Genomic DNA, 15,825 nt, shown 5'->3' on the forward strand with positions numbered 1-15,825 from the left:
GGACAAAGGAATATGACAATAATTTACGCAAAAGTATAATGACTGTAGGAACCAAAGTTTAACGTGAGTGGGGGGAAGCAGTTCTGTAGAACACCATCAGAGTATTGAAAGCCATGGTTTATAGCTGTACTAAGAGCTGCACAGTATAAAAGAAAGTTTTTTTCCACACTTCAATCTTCTGTGGTATCATTCTACTGTAGATGGGACTTTGGTGGTGTTGTGCATGCCTACTCAGTACTTAAAAACGCCAGCTGTTTCCACACTGAGCACTTACTGTGGAACACTTTTTTCAGTCCCTTTTTATGGGGGATCTGCATGACACCATAAACTAAACATCCTCCTCCCATGTTTTCCCTCTTAGTTTCTATGGGGTATTTTTCCCAGAGCTCAGAATATCCAAAGTTTGTTTGTTTTAATACAATGGAACAGCTCTGCAATCTCTCCATCACGCAACTCTTCAATGACTTTTTTTCACTAGTTATGGTCTGTATAGATAGGAGCGGCTGGTCTTTTCCTTCTGTATAGTCTGTTTTCCCCTCTCTAGGCGGGGATCTTCACAACAACGGAATGATAAGCGCGTTGGAGTATTACCCGAGTTTTCATGGAATCAGCTTTGGTCTGTCTGGGACACACAAAGCAAAACAATCCAAATGTTTTCAAGGGTCACACAGTGCTTGAAAGGAACATACTTCCAGGTGGGGTGTGGGGAGTAGAACCGAACGTCATCAACCTGGCAGGGGCTGCTCAACCAATGAGAGAGGCTTGTTTCCTGCCCTGTCCAGGCTCTCCCCTGCTACTACATTATTATGGATGGAGAGCAACTAATTGTCCCCCTGTGTGAAGATTTCCCTGAAGAAGCCAAAATCTCTGATTCTCCAGTGCAGCATCTGAAGGCCCCCAGTGAGAGCAACTCAGCCCCCCAATTTTGCCCCATTCCAGCACTCTACCCCAGAGTTATTGCTTCCAACCCCACCCTTTCTCCTCCCTGCTCACACTGAGAAGCTCCATAAACCCAAAAGATCTTTACTGTGATAAAGCATAGAAGGGACTTTCATAACAACAAACTACTTTACTTCAGAGAAACTACAGAACCTCAAAGAAGCACCAGATCGCAATAGTGATTTAAGAGTGCATCGGAGAAGCGAAAGAGCACTTTAGAGCAAGTTACTAAAGTTAGCCTTTAACCCTTTCACTGCAGGGGAGCGAGATTTATTTCTTACTTCTGAGTAAACATGCACAGAAGGGGAGATATGTTAAAGATTAAAAGCAGACTAGCTAAGGCGAATGAGTGTCCCCACTACTGCGGTAATGTGAGAGGTCACTGCTGTGCTCCTGGGAATTTTCTCAATGGGAAAAACTACTTCCACTGGGGAAACAACAGGGAATGGGGCATCCCATCCCCTTGACCACATCACTGACAGGTCACAGAGGGATGCCCAGGATTTAATGTGGGGGGGGGGACATGGCACACTGTGGTAAACCTGCCAGGGAGTCGCTTTCAGTAAAATAAAAGTTGGAGTAAAAGGAAAATGTGTGGGGATGCAGCTGGTTGTGGATTGGTGATGACATCATCTGTTGTGAAGGAATTCAGACTGCTCTAACTTCTCACTAAATTGCTTATGAAGACAGTCCCTTGCTCTTCTCTCAAATCTCTCTAGCCAGGCAGGTAGGGTTGGGGTGATGCAGCAAACTAGGATTAAGCTAGGATACTGAGTTCAGATGTAACAACAAAACCACAGTTAACACAAGCCAAGATTCACAAACCAACTTTGAGCTGTGGTTTATGTTCCTGGTTTATTGGCCCCAACTATGGCTAGTGAACTTGGAAATACAAACAGATCTAAGCTGAATAAGCTATAAAAAGGTAAAGGTAAAGGTGTCCCCAACCAGTCGTGTCCGACTCTAGAGTGCGGTGCTCATCCCCGTTTCTAAGCCGAAGAGCCAGCGCTGTCCGAAGACGCTTCCATGGTCATGTGGCCGGCATGACTGAACACCGAGGTGCACGGAACGCTGTTAGCTTTCCCGCTGAGGCGGTACCTATTTATCTACTTGCAATTTCTTGCTTTCGAACTGCTAGGTTGGCAGAAACTGGGACTGAAGACGGGAGCTCACTCCGTCACGCAGCACTCGGGTCTCGAACTGCTGACCTGCCGACCTTCCAGTCTGCAGTTCAGCGTCTTAACCACTAAGCCACCGCGGCCCTGAATAAGCTATAGGTTAGCATTATGTCCAAACTGGGCCTTTTTCCTGTGTCTGTGTATCATATCTGTGAGTGTGTACAGAAACAAAAACTGGGAGTTGGCCTTGATTCATGCCATTTATGCATACCACTTGTAGAGTATTCCATCTGAAATGCATTTGGAAGATAGCATTCAAAGGCAGAAGACCAGTAACTAGTTTAGAATTCTAGAACTAAACTCATTTAAGGCGCAATCCTATGCATGTTTAGACAGAGAAAAAGGCCTACAACTCCCAGCATTCCCCAGTCAGCATGGCTGGCTGAGGAATGCTGGGAGTTGTAGGCCTTTTCTCTGTCTAAACATGCATAGCATTGTGCCCTTAATTGTGCCTAACCTACACCCTTGTATGCAAGATGGAGTCTAGTTGAGCTTTTCTACACAAGGCTGTTAATCTGCTGAATCTGCTTTCGGTTTTGTGGCAAAATTGTTCTGAGCTCTACACAAAGTGTTTTTCTACATGCCGCAGTTATTGTGCACTCGTCATTCCTTACTCATGGTTGTTTATGGGTTCTTTAAACAGTGTTGTAACCCTCTATTTTCACTTCTGTGTCTACAGAGCACTTTCAGTGAGGTTTTTTTTCTTTTAGAGCAGGGAGGAAAATGTGGTATATGGGGGAAAGTGAAAGAAAACACTTTTCTCACTTGTGTATTTTCACTATTTTGCTATATCACAGTACCACCTAGAAGTTATATAATAGAAAAGCAGGAAAGGAAACTGGTGTTTCTGCCTATTTACCAGTGTGAATATCATTTCTATAAGGCCTTTGCCACAGCAGGCAACACCCTCTGCCACACACACAGTAACACTTCCACCAGGACTTTTACCTCAGGTCCAATACCTTTACTTCTCAAGATGTGAGGACACACTGGCTTTTTATTCTGACATATATTACTCTCTTACCACTTTTACCCTTTGGTAGCCATGAGCCGTAAGCGTAAGATTTTGAAAAGCAAAGAAATATTTATTTACAGAACTAAGGTTTTAAACAGTAAATAACCACTTTCCTCCTGCACATAATTGAGTGACAGTAATAAGTCACTTCAAAACCTTCTGTATCTCCTGTCTCTCACACACACTCAATCCCCATTCTAATCCTATAAATACAGATCATATCTCCTCACAAGCCCTATCTATCTATTCCCTGTCCATTCCCTATCTAAACTATACAGGCACTGCTCCCTGTTTACATATCACAAATCATTTCACACACACACCCCTCACTCAGCCAGTCATCTCACATATGCAAACACCGCATACCTCCTGTCACTCATACCACTCACTCTGTAGATCTACTTACCAGAAAAATGCAGTCATAACATCAATACATATAGAAAGGGGGAGAGAGAGATTCATAACATATATACATGTGACATCACAGAAACACTCTGTGTAGTACTTGGACCTCAATTCTGTGATGAAACTGAAAGTAGATACAATGCATTAACAGCCTCATGTAGAAAAGCCCGAAGAGCTTTTCCTTTTCTACTACAAAAGCTCTAGGTGGTGCTGTGCTACAGCAGAGTAATGCAATTATACAAGTAGGAAAAAATGTTTTCTTTCACTTTCATAAATAACACTTGAGTTTCCCTGCTCTAGAAAAACCTGCGAAAGTGGTCTTTAAAAACAGAAGCAAAACTGGAGGTCATTATGTCATCTAAAGAACTTGTTAACAACCGTGAGTAAGGAATGACAAGCACACAATAAATGCCTCGTGTAGAAAAACTGACCTTTCAGAGATACTATTGCTTCTTTCATGCTACACTTGTCTTGGAAATTCAGGTTATTTTGAATTCTTATTTCATTTTGGTAATGGCTGATAAGCAGTCACATTTGTCTTTTCTAATTGTTTATTCTTAATATTTCAGTTAATTAGGTTCTGTTAATACAGAAATTACAAAATGCATGCATTGATAAAAGCATATGGATCCCTGAATAAATGATGTTAAATGAGACATGTGAAATGATTTCACAGATTAGATTTTTAGCTTCACTCCTATATTATTATAATGGAAGGGAACCTCTTTTGTTAATCATCAGAGTCAGTTAATTACTGTGCATTTAGACCTTGACATTTCTACTTTCTTCATAAAATGTATTTGTGGATTTAGGGCTAGTTGGCAATTTTAAATAGGTATGTGACATGGTTTTTAAAGTCAGTTAACAGAGCAATCCTATCGCCCTTAGACAGTGTCCGAGGGTCCATAGGATGCAGTGGATCTTCCCCTCTGAGGCTGGAGACAAAGCCTAACCTTGAAGGTGGAGGACGAGATCTGACTGTGGAGCTCTCCCCTCCCCAAGCCCCCTCTCCCAGCTGCCATGGAAACCTCCGTGATGGCTCCCTTTCCAGAGGTTGGGACTCCAAACTTGGGAAGGGAGGAAATGAGTGTCTTGGGGCAGGCCAGTGGGTGGGGAGTGGAGGTGCCATGGATCTGCTGCATCTAGCCGCCTCTCAGCCCACCCCAGGCAAAGCAAGTGAATAAGTTGGGCTCTGAGGCCCATCTAAGAAAGAACGCTTATATGAAGACCAAAAACAAAGAAGTGCGTTGGTACTCCCACCCTGAAAGGCTTTGGATGGATGGAGTTCTCTGAGATTGGAACCGTATGTCATTTGGGCTAGACAGCCATAAGATTGGTCTTGAAGTGTCTATTTAAATACCAGCTTCGGTTAGGAAAATAAAACTGTGAACGTCTTTCTCACATGCAGTAGCATGTAGCTCAGCCTGATAGATTTATTTACTCTCATGTAAGTGCATACAAAGGGGCCGCGGTGGCTTAGTGGTTAAGACGCTGAACTGCAAACCGGAAGGTCGGCAGGACAGCAATTCGAGACCCGAGTGCTGCATGACAGAGTGAGCTCCCATCTTCAGTCCCAGCTTCTGCCAACCTAGCAGTTCGAAAGCAAGAAACTGCAAGTAGATAAATAGGTACTGCTTCGGCGGGAAAGGTAACAGCGTTCTGTGCACCTTGGTGTTCAGTCATGCCGGCCACATGACCACGGAAGCGTCTTCGGACAGCGCTGGCTCTTCAGCTTAGAAATGGAGATGAGCACCACACCCTAGAGTCGGACACGACTGGTTGGGGACACCTTTTTTTTTTTTAAGTGCATACAGCCCCAATTTGGATTGGGTCCACCATGCTCCAGTAGTGAAGGATTAAACCTCCGCCACCCACCCATTTCCCCCCTAAAACCTCACCTCTTGCCAGGAGTGGGACCAATTTAAAAAGAAAAAAAACCTCCTCCATTGACTCCAATGGAGACAACCCTCTGCCCCATGGGGTTGTGGTGGAATTTCTCTGAGGAAATGTGAGGAAATGTGGGGGAAGGTTTAATCCTTCCCTCCCGGAGTGCTGTGATCCTGATCCGAATTGGGGCCATACATGCTTACACAAGAGATAGGCATCAGTTCCATGGTTATTATAATGTGTAGTTTGGCTTTAAGTGTCAAGGCACGGGGAAGGGGCAGAATGGAGCATACATAGTACTGTAGCATACAGTGCAGGAGTACCACTACCTTAGACATTCGATATCATTAAAAACGTGTTGAATAGAATCATTTTAACCTGGCACTTAAATGATGCTAGACAGGCACCTCCCTTCCTTGTCCAAATTAAGCATTAAAAAAAAGAGGACTCACCAGTGAGAAGACCCTCACTTCTGAAGATGAGAGTACCCACAGAAGAGCCTCTGTTGCATACCTTAATGACTGGGTAGGTACAGATAAAGTTGTTATGTTGGAAATACAGATTTGAAATGTTTTGGAGAATGTATAATCAAATCTAACAGGATATCTTACACATTAACCTGATTTATGGAACACTAAAAGGCGTTGTCAAGATTTAGCCTGTTAGGTGAACCTTTCTAGCCCTTCTCAAGTGTTTCAGCCCCAACTGTTGTTCATCAACCAACCACAGCCTGATTTGACAGTTGGGAATGAAGAAGAGGGGGGTATGCTGCGCTTTATTTTCAAGGCTTGGTCAGTTCACAATTTGTTATCCTGCTTGGGCATTAGAATTCCTTGCATTTTCGTCTCGTCCAGCCTGTCCAAATCTTGGAAGGCCTGAGCCCTGTGTTCCAGTCCTTGAGGTGTTCATACCTTGGTGTGGGATTTCCCTATTTTCATCCCATTTCTTTGTTCACTTGGAGACTTGAAACCCTTACAGATTTCATAAGCCTAAATCAGATGTTGTTAGACTAACTCCCATCAACCCCAGCAAATATGGCCAATGCTCAGGGATGATGGGAGAGGTAGTTCAACAACATCTGGAGGGCCACAGGTTCTCCATGCCTGGCCCAAGTCCTGATCTTGAGTAGCTTTATAAATTATTGTGGGTCTGAGGATTTGGATGCTGTCAGGCACACCAATGGGACCGCTCACAGCTTTCAGCTTCTGCCAACATAGGGTAAGATTCTTTCCTCCAGTTTGACCATATTAAAATACTGTAAACTATGCCTAAAATTCAGCATTCAGATTTGAAAATAATCAAAGTTTTGGATATGTTTTAGCAAAAACAAACAAACCAGCACCATCGTTGAAGATAGGAAAGAAATGTTCTGGGTAATTACTGATTAGTGCTGATTTACCACGCATAATTCAGGATATGAAAGAAATTATATTGGATGCCAGCTTTTGTTCATGCTGCTCCCATAGCTCCAGGCAAATTCCAGTTGTGTTATGCTAACCATCTGCTATTATTTTAGCTTCATAGTTTTGAGGGAAATCACTTCAGAAATATTTGAACGTGACATTTTGCATTAGGGAGAACAATGTCTTGATCGCTGGGTTAGCTAATAAAATAGTTCATTAAATGAAGTTCATAGAGAAATAAACACTCCCATTCACAGAGATCACTTTGTTTTCTAAACAAAGCTCTAAAGCCTTCCGTAGTTTAAATAGTTTACTGTAAATGTTTCTGGGAAGCAAGCTCTTCCTCATAGAAGTCCACAAACGTATATTTCACGTAAACATAAAAGTGTAAATATTTACCAATTAAAACTTGTGGTTAAAAGGACAAGACTTTCAAATTAGACACTTAAGTTTGGAAAATGAAATATTCCTGGTTCGTTCTTAATTACAAACTTTTTGAATATCCAATTCCTCTCCCCAATGAAAATCCCTTTACTTTTGTCTTGGTGGGAGGCAAGTTTGAATATGCCAGCAACTACATGGGAAGAAATGCAAAACATGTTGATATAGTGTATATTTAAGGTTGCAACCCTATGCATATTTCCCCTGGACTTACTTTGGAGTAAACATGCATGGGATTGTGCTACAAATAAGTCAGAATGAAAGATGTAGAGTCAAGTTAGTGCCTAGGACACAGAGGACAGGGACAAAGGCATAGTGAGGAAGAAGAGTGTTTTCCATTAGATTCTGATGTGCTTCATTGCAGTCTGACGGCTCTATCTAAAATTCCGCTCACCTACTCCACTGCAAACCAGTGACCTACATATGTCATTATAAACTACAACAATAGTGTATGCTAAGTAAAAGGGTCAGAAGTCAATAATTGCTGCCCCATCTACAGTAACACTGCCCAAAATGCCTTGTCCCAGTTGCTGGTACAACACAACATTCTGGGATTAATAAAAACTTTGAGAGCTCAGGCGTTTACAAATTCACCTATGCTCCCAAAACCATGGGAATTATAATTTTAAGGCATTTGCCTTAACTTACATGCCATATAAATGTAAGACCCTGTGTACTATATGCTTTTTGTTGTTGTTGTTGTTCAGTCATTAAGTCACGTCCGACTCTTCGTGACCCCATGGACCAGAGCACGCCGGGCCTTCCTGTCCTGCGCTCTCTCCCGGAGCGTGCTCAAGTTCATATTCATTGCATCCGTGATGCTATCTAGCCATCTCATCCTCTGCCGTCCCCTTCTCCTTTTGCCTTCAGTCTTTCCCAGCATCAGGGTCTTTTCCAGGGAGTTTTCTCTTCGCATTAGGTGGCCAAAATATTGGAGCTTCAGCTTCATTATCTGTCCTTCCAATGAGCACTCAGGGTTGATTTCCTTTAGGATGGACTGATTTGACCTCCTTGCAGTCCAGGGGACTCGTAAGAGTCTTCTCCAGCACCACAGTTCGAAAGCATCAATTCTTCGGCGCTCAGCCTTCCTTATAGTCCAGCTCTCACAGCCATACATTACTACTGGGAAAACCATAGCTTTGATTAGACGGACCTTTGTCGGCAAGGTGATGTCTCTGCTTCTTACTATGCTGTCTAGGTGTGCCATAGCTTTCCTCCCGAGGAGCAAGCGTCTTTTAATTTCATGGCTACAGTCACCGTCTGTGGTGATCTTGGAGCCCAAGAAAGTAAAATCTGTCACTGCTTCCATTTCTTCCCCTTCTATATGCCAGGAAGTGATGGGGCCAGATGCCATGATCTTCGTTTTTTTAATGTTGAGTTTCACACCAGCTTTTGCACTCTCCTCTTTCACCCTCAACAAGAGGCTCTTTAGATCCTCTTCGCTTTCTGCCATTAGGGTGGTATTGTCTGGCATATCTGAGGTTGTTGATAATCCTCCCAGCAATCTTAGTTCTGACCTGTGATTCATCCAGCCCAGCATTTCTCATGATGTACTCTGCATATAAATTAAATAAGCAGGGCGACAATATACAGCCTTGTCATACTCCTTTCCCAATTTTGAACCAATCGGTTGTTCCATGTCCGGTTCTAACTGTTGCTTCTTGACCCTCATACAGGTTTCTCAGGAGACAGGTAAGGTGGTCTGGTACTCCCATCTCTTTAAGAATTTGCCACAGTTTGTTGTGATCCACAAAATCAAAGGCTTTAGCGTAGTCAATGAAGCAGAAATAGACATTTTTCTGGAATTCTCTTGCTTTCTCCATGATGCAGCGAATGTTGGCGATTTGATCTCTAGTTCCTCTGCCTCTTCGAAATCCCGCTTGTACTTCCGGTAGTTCTTGGTTCACATGCTGCTGAAGCCTAGCTTGTAGGATTTTGAACATCACCTTGCTGGCATGTGAAATGAGCGCAATTGTACGGTAGTTTGAACACTCTTTGGCATTGCCCTTCTTTGGAATTGAAATGTAAACTGACCTTTTCCAGTCTTGCGGCCACTGTTGAGTGTTCCAAATTTGTTGGCATATTGAGTGCAGCACTTTAACAGCATCATCTTTTAGGATTTTAAATAGCTCAGCTGGAATACTGTCATCTCCGCTAGCATTGTTGTTAGTAATGCTTCCTAAGGCCCACGTGACTTCACTCTCGAGGATGTCCGGCTCAAGTTCAGGGACCGCACTATCATGGCTATCAGGGACATTAAGATCTTTCCTGTAGAGTTCTTCTGTGTATTCTTTCCACCTCTTCTTAATCTCATCTGCTTCTGTTAGGTCCCTGCCTTCTTTGTCCTTTATCATGCCCGTCTTTGCACAAAACGTTCCCTTGAGATCTCCGATTTTCTTGAAAAGATCTCTAGTCTTTCCCATTCTTTTCTTTTCCTCGATTTCTTTACATTGTTCATTTAAGAAGGCCTTCTTATCTCTCCTTGCTATTCTCTGGAACTCTGCATTCAGTTGGGTATATCTTCCCCTTTCTCCCTTTCTTTTCGCTTCCCTTCTTTCCTCAGCTACTTGTAAAGCCTCCTCAGGCAGCCACTTTGCTTTCTTGCATTTCTTTTTCTTTGGGATGGATTTAGTTGCTGCCTCCTGAACAATGTTACGGACCTCTGTCCATAGTTCCTCAGGCACTCTATCAGGTCTAATCCCTTAAATCTATTCCTCACCTCCACTGTATATTCATAAGGGATATGATTTAGGTCATACTTGAATGGTTTAGTGGTTTTCCCTACGTTCTTCAATTTAAGCCAAAATTTTGCAAGAAGCAGCTCATGATCTGAGCCACAGTCAGCTCCAGGTCTTGTTTTTACTGACTGTATAGAGCTTCTCCATCTTTGGCTGCAAAGGACATATTCAATCTGATTTCGATATTGAGCATCTGGTGATGTCCATGTGTGCAGTTGCCTCTTGTGCTGTTGGAAAAGAGCGTTTGCTATGATCAGCGTGCTCTCTTGGCAAAACTCTATTAGCCTTTGTCCTGCTTCATTTTGTACACCAAGGCCATGCTTGCCTGTTATCCCGGTGATTTCTTGACTTCCTACTTTAGCATTCCAATCCCCTATGATGGTCTTCATAGAACCGATCAACCTCAGCTTCTTCGGCCTCAGTGGTTGGGGCATAGACTTGAATTACTGTGATATTGAATGGTTTGCCTTGGATTCGTACTGAGATCATTCTATCATTTTTGAGATTGTACCCCAATACTGCTTTTCCCACCCTCTTGTTGACTATGAGTGCTACTCCATTTCTTCTAAGGGATTCTTGCCCACAGTACTAGATATAATGGTCACCTGAATTAGATTTGCCCATGCTTGTCCATTTTAGTTCGCTGATTCCCAAGATGTCGATGTTCAATCTTGCCATCTCATGTTTGACCACCTCCAGCTTACCTTGATTCATTGATCTTACATTCCAGGTTCCTAAACAATATTGTTCTTTACAGCTTCGGACTTTCTTTTCACCACCAGACACATCCACAGCTGAGTGTCCTTTCGGCTTTGGCCCAGCCGCTTCACTCTTTCTGGCGCTACTTGGAAATACCCTCTGCTCTTCCCCAGTAGTATATTGGACACCTTCCGACTTGAGGGGCTCATCTTCCGGCGTCATCTCTTTTAGCCTTGTGATACGTTCCATGGGGTTTTCTTGGCAAGAATACTGGAGTGGGTTGCCATTTCCTTCTCCAGTGGACCACATTTTGTCAGAACGCTCCACCATAACCTGTTCATCTTGGGTGGCCCTGCATGGCATAGCTTATGGCTTCACTGAGTTACTCAAGCCCCTTCGCCACAACAAGGCAGTGATCCATGAAGGGGACTATAAGGTTTTATAATTCATCTATTTTAATCAGATTTTTATAATAGAAAATTGGAAATTTTATTTTCATCAATCCAACCAAAATGTTCAGTTATACAGAGTAGGCTGTATCCAATGGATTCCATCCACACACACAATGGACACGTCTGACCCTCCAGAGTAGACTGGGGGGGCCACAGAGGATGGGAGGAATGGGAAGTCTTCTTGCATGAGTGGAAAACTTTTGCATGACATTGCATGTAGCCCATAATTTTTAATAATTCATCAGCCAGTAACAGGTATTTTCCTGAGAAAATTACCAGTTACTAAAGTTAACATAAAACACAATTACACACAAAGAAAATAGTCCTCAACATCGAGCTCTTTTTTATGGACCAGTGTCAGAGTTGTTTCCATTTCCATGCTCTGAAACAGTCATTGTTAAGTGTAGAGAAGACTGAAGGGAAACAGATTTGCAATTAGTGGAAGTTAGAATCCTGCATTGGTCTCAGCGTGACTTAATTGGTCTCAGAGTGTTTTCTTGTCTTGTTTTCTTTCTTTGACAGTTGTTCTGTTAGAACTTGTTCCAAGGTTCACAGCCTTCCATCAGATATATAAGCAGGAGAGACACATTTTGCTCTGTATGTGTGTTTGTGTGTCAGTGTCACCATTTTGTCCTTCACTTCAGCCTGTCCTTTGATATTCTACATACAGAAGCCAACCTGGCAGTTGAATCTTACTTCAACACTGGTGATGGGACAATCACCATCACACCTGAGGATAGCAAACTAGCTTAGGGGGTACAGTGCAGTCTATGTACCATACATAGCTGTGTTCTCCAACACCTCACTGCCACTCCCAGCCTTCCAGCATCTGCTGCCGCACTCAGCCTAATGATAGCACTGGACTTCAGAAATCGGGGGGGGGGGGGGAGATCATGAATTTTTATCCATCCTGCTCAGAAGTGAGTTCTATTTACAGTCAGGGCCAGATATAGTGGAACAAGGATAACTGTTTTGGCAGTTGGCCTCTGTCCACCACCACATTGAAGTTGAAAGGAAACACACCCAGATGGGAGCAAAGTCAGGACTTTCAGCTGTAATTCAAGGGGTTTGACAAAAGTGGAGCACTAACCATTCAGGAAGTACAGCCAATGGCATACACACACACCCATCGTTGGTGGCTCCTAAGTAATGGAACAAACCAACGTCATTTCAAACTTCAATACCTGGATGAAAATCCTTTGCAGTCAATGACTGCCTGAAGTCTGGAACCCATGGACATGACCAAATGCTGAGTTTCCTCCCTCGAGATGCTTTGCCAGGCCTTTACTGCAGCTGCCTTCAGCTGCTGCTTGTTTGTGGGTCTTTCTGCCTTTAGTCTTGTCTTCAGTAAGTGAAAAGCATGCTCTATTGGGTTGAGATCAGATGACTGACTTGGCAATTGAAGAACATCCCACTTCTTTGCCTTGAGAAACCCTTGGGTAGCTTTTGCTGTATGTTTTGGGTCATGATCCATCTGCAATATGAAGTGGCGTCCTCTCAGTTTGGCAGCATTCGGCTGAATCTGAGCAGAAAGTATAGCCCTATACACTTCAGAATTCATCCTGCTGCTTTTATCAGCAGTCGGGTCATCAATAAACACCAGCGACCCAGTTCCATTGCCAGCCGTACATGCCCATGCCATAACACTGCCTCCACCATGTAGAATCATAGAATCATAGACTAGTAGGGTTGGAAGGGGCCTACAAGGCCATCGAGTCCAACCCCCTGCTCAATGCAGGAATCCAAGTTAGAGGATCCCTGACAGATGGCTGTCCAGCCTCGTCTTGAACGCCTCCAGGGTGGTAGAACCCACCACCTCCCTAGGTAATTGGTTCCATTGTCGTATTGCTCTAACAGTCAGGATGTTTTTCCTGATGTTCAGCCGGAATCTGGCTTCCTGTAACTTGAGCCCATTATTCTGTGTCCTGCACTCTGGCATGATCGAGAAGAGATCCTGGCCTTCCTCTCTGTTACAACCTTTCAAGTACTTGAAGAGCACTATCATATCTCCCCTCAGTCTTCTCTTCTCAAGGCTAAACATGCCCAGTTCTTTCAGTCTCTCTTCATAGGGCTTTGTTTCCAGTCCCCTGATCATCATTGTTGCCCTCCTCTGAACCCTCTCCAGTTTGTCTGCATCCTTCTTAAAGTGTGGTGCCCAGAACTGGACACAGTACTCCAGGTAAGGCCTAATCAGTGCTGAGTAGAGGGGAACTAGTAGTTCCCAGGATTTGGAAGCTATGTGTCTATTAATGCAGCCCAAAAGAGCATTTGCCTTATTTGCAGCCACATCACATTGTTGGCGCATATTCAGCTTGTGATCAACAGCAATTCCAAGATCCTTCTCGCTTGTAGTGTTGTTGAGCCACATATCCCCCATCTTGTAAGTGTGCATTTGGTTTCTTTTTCCTAGGTGCAGAACTTGGCATTTATCCCTATTCAATGTCATTCTGTTGTTTTCTGCCCAGCACTCCAGTCTATCAAGATCACTTTGAATTTTGTTTCTGTCTTCCAAAGTATTAGCTATCCCGCCCAGTTTTGTGTCATCTGCAAATTTGATCAGCATTCCCTGCACCTCCTCCTCCAAGTCATTAATACAAATGTTGAAGAGCACTGGGCCCAGGACTGAGCCCTGCGGTACCCCACTCATTACCTCTCCCCAGTTTGAGAAGGTCCCACTGATAAGCACTCTTTGAGTCCGATCCTGTAGCCAACTGTGGATCCACCAGATCGTTGTTTCATCTAGCCCACTTTGAGCTAGTTTGCTCATCAGGATATCATGGCGCACTTTGTCAAAAGCTTTGCTAACGTCAAGGTATATTATGTCTACAGCATTCCCATGGTCCACAAGGGAGGTTACTTGATCAAAAAATGAGATCAGATTTGTCTGGCAGGATTTGTTCTTGACAAATCCATGTTGGCTTCGAGTAATCACTCCAAATGATTACTCAAATCATGTTTGACAGATGATTTGGTATGCTTTGGATCATGAGCTGTTCCTTTCCTTCTCCATACTTTTCTCTTCCCATCATTCTGGTACAAGTTAATCTTGGTTTCATCAGTCCACAGAATCTTATTCCAGAACTGGGCAGGCTTTTTTAGGTGTTTGCTGGCAAAGGCTAATCTGGCCTTTTGGTTCTTGAGCGTTACCAGTGGTTTGTATCTTGTTGTGAAGCCTCTGTATTTACATTCATAAAGCTGTCTCTTAACTGTAGATGTTGACAATGACATGCCTACCTCCACAAGAACGTTCTTGACCTGGCTAGATGTTGTGAAAGGGTTCCTCTTCACCATGAGCAGAAATCTGCGGTCATCCACTTTAGTTGTCTTCCGTAGTCTGTCAGACCTTTTGCTGTTGCTGAGCTGGCCAGTTAATTCCTTCTTTTTCAGGATGTTCCAAACTGTTGTGTTGGCCACTCCCACTGTTTTTGCTATCTCACTGATGGGTCTATTTTGTTTCCTCAGCCTAATGATGGCCTCCTTCACTTGCATGGACACCTCTTTGGACCTCATGTTGGGAGTTCCAGTGAACAGCTACCAAATGCAAATGTAACACTCAGAACCACCTCCAGGCCTTTTATCTGCTTGATTGGTCATGGGGTACCCAGGAAACAAGCCACACCTGGCCATGCAGCTGCTTGTCAGCCATTCGTTCCATTGCTTATGAGCCACCAACGACAGGGGTGTGTGTATGCCACTGGCTGTCCTTCCTGAATGGTTAGTGCCCCACTTTTGTCAAACCCATTGAATTACAGCTGAAAGTCCTGACTTCGCTCCCATCTGGGTGTGTTTCCTTTCAACTTCACTGTGGTGGTGTGCAGAGGCCAACTGCCAAAACAGTTATCCTTGTTCCAATATTTCTGGCCCTGACTGTATTTGACTCCACAGAAGCACATCAAAATACCCATTTAAGGATATAATCCTATGCATACTTACATGGAACTCAATGGGAGTTATTTCTGAGTAAACCTATGTAGGATTGCTCTGCTCATCCTATCCGTGCACACCTTTCTCAAGCCCAAATGGAAAAATGCCCCTAGCCCCAAAAAGAAACATTTTCTCTACCTCAACTCCAGGCTCACCCATTTCATTTCCCACCCAGTGTTCCTTGCTCCTCTGCCGTCAGAGCCCCTGCCCAGGAAGGTGTGTGCTCTCTGTGTGTGTGAAGAATGAGAGAAGGGGCTGGGAAAAGGGAGATAAAGAACAAGGCTAGGGACTTGGGGGAGGAAGAAATAGCAAGATAAAGGTGCCATAATGTTAAAAAAATTAAATTAAAAATAATTTTTGAAGGGGGCAGGGAGCGGAGAGCCTTGTGGGCACCTTTGGAGGTCCCAGTGGCTGTTGCGTTGGGGACACCTGTAATGTTTGGAATTCTCCCACCCCCAGGGATGGCAAACAATCAGGGAAGGGGCCCACAGTGTGATGTTGCACATGCCTAGATTATGATCTCACAACAATAGAGTCCTCATCTGTGGGCAGGATGGTGGTTTATATTCCGTGGGACATTATATCCTCCTGATACAATTACTCTATATACCTGGGTTTACAGAAGTATAAGACAGTAGAAAAAAATATCTTCATAAAAGTGGAGATTATTCTGAATACACATTGTCTTGAATGAACAGATTTAACTCCACAGTAAGTCTTATTGCTTTCAATGAAATTAACTTT

This window comes from Heloderma suspectum, chromosome 5 (genome assembly GCF_057233095.1).
Source record: "Heloderma suspectum isolate Gila_16-S chromosome 5, 16-S_ref, whole genome shotgun sequence".
In the NCBI taxonomy this organism is placed as follows: domain Eukaryota; kingdom Metazoa; phylum Chordata; class Lepidosauria; order Squamata; family Helodermatidae; genus Heloderma; species Heloderma suspectum.